The sequence below is a fragment of the Lucilia cuprina genome, chromosome 6 (assembly GCF_022045245.1).
Source record: "Lucilia cuprina isolate Lc7/37 chromosome 6, ASM2204524v1, whole genome shotgun sequence".
Classification (NCBI taxonomy): domain Eukaryota; kingdom Metazoa; phylum Arthropoda; class Insecta; order Diptera; family Calliphoridae; genus Lucilia; species Lucilia cuprina.
The window spans coordinates 8723715-8725753 of record NC_060954.1 but is presented as its reverse complement, the minus strand read 5'-3'; positions in this window follow the sequence as shown (position 1 = coordinate 8725753).

The window sequence follows — 2039 nt, the reverse complement described above, 5'->3', positions numbered from 1 at the left end:
CAGAACTAGAACAGAACTAGAACAGAACTAGAACAGAACTAGAACAGAACTAGAACAGAACTAGAACAGAACTAGAACAGAACTAGTACAGAACTAGAACAGAACTAACACAGAACTAGAATAGAACGAGATGTGCCACCAAAACTGAACTAGATCTTTTACTAAGACTTTAGGCTTTAATCTTTTTAGACTTAGGTTAATAAGTTTCTTTAAAAATCAAGCTGCCGTGTTTCCATTCAAATAATTGTTAAGTCTATTTAAAATTGCCGTCCTGTCTTTGCCATACATGCTTTTTCACTTAACTTAGCTATTTTTTTTCTTCGAAGTATTTTATATTTTTGCCTTGTTTTCCTTTAATGTTTCTTGTGGGACATAATTCTCTAGCACTCTATTTTATATGCAATATTTTCACATTAGTGTTTATTTATATTTTGCGTTTTATTAAAATATAATTTTTTATGCTAAAACACGATTCTAGCATCCGTATAGTATTTGTCTGCATACTTATGAGAGTATGCAATGGGTACTTTATAAGGAGAACAAATAAGAATAAGAATTACACATTTGCCTTTTAATAGAGACAGGTATGTAAAATATTTGTATATGTATGTATAGGTGTGTTATAAAAGTCCAGCAAATAATTTTGTTTTTAAACATATTCCTAAAGAAGAAGGTAATTCTAAGGAAAATGTTATGCTGGTTAAAGTTTTAAAAGGATGCAGGAAAGAAGTTTTATTTTGGTGCCAGCTGATGTGTGTGTTTGTGTGGGAGTTTTCCTATTTGCATATAAATATGCCATAGTGCAAAATTGTGCAGCTTTTATGTGTGTTGCTCTGCTAGCAAGTGTGTGTAAAAAGAAATCTTAATAAAATTTATATATTTTTATTTGTTTTCTTGTTACCGTCTTCAAAACTTAACTTTTGGTATATATATTTTAATAATAAAATACAATTAGTTTCCACATAATGTGGGTCTTGGTTTCTAACAATAAAGTTCTGTGAAATTAGGTTAAAATAACAAAAGTATTTGGACTATTTAAAAATTGGGTCCTAAATTGCTATGTGCCATGATGTTTGCTTTGTTATTAGATAACTTTGCATACCCATAGGCTGAATAGCTTAAAATGTTTGCACATGTTGCATAGTTTTAGGCTGGTTAACTTAAACAATTTGCAAATGTTAATTAGTTTTATAAATACTTAACAAAAATTGCAATTTACTTGTCAAAAACAGCAAAATTGCAATATAAATTGCAATTAACTATTACAATTAAAATAATAACAACAACAACATAAAAGTTGCTATTTAATACCAACTATATTTATAAGAAAGCTTTCCTTCTTTTTCAAAAGTTTAAAGTTCATAATTTAATACATAATAAAATCATTATATTATTTACTATTTATAAAACTAATTAACAATTATCAAGCATAACTTATTTGCCTAAGAGTAGGCAACGTATTTCTATACCTATATTATTTTGAAATTATAAACTTAAGTTTCCTTAACTCTTATTTATTTTCTCATAATAAAGTTTTATTAATTATTTTCTTAACTATTTTAAAAATAATCCGTATCCATCATTTCACTTTAAGCTTGATTAAGTAGTACTAGTAGTAGTAATAGCTTTGTGGGGATTGAAAGAAAATCTATAATGATGCGAATATTGTTGTTCTAAAATTAAAATCGTACTTCTACAGCCACCTACTTAAGGTAGTAGAAATTTTACTTTAATTTTTTTTAAGCTTTAAGACATTTTCTCAAGTATTTATAAGGTTTCTGTAACCTAATCAGATAAGTTCGTTATAGCAGGGCATTATTAGTCTATCAAAGCATTTGTCAGAAAAAATGTGTAGTTGATCTCAAGTTAGGAAGAGCCTGGAAAACATTATAATCTAGTTTATAGTTTAGTCTATAGTCCAGTCTTTACTCTAGTCTAGTCTATAGTCTAGTCTAAAGTCTAGTCTATAGGCTAGTCTATAGTCTAGTCTATAGTCTAGTCTATAGTCTAGTCTATAGTCTAGTCTATAGTCTAGTCTA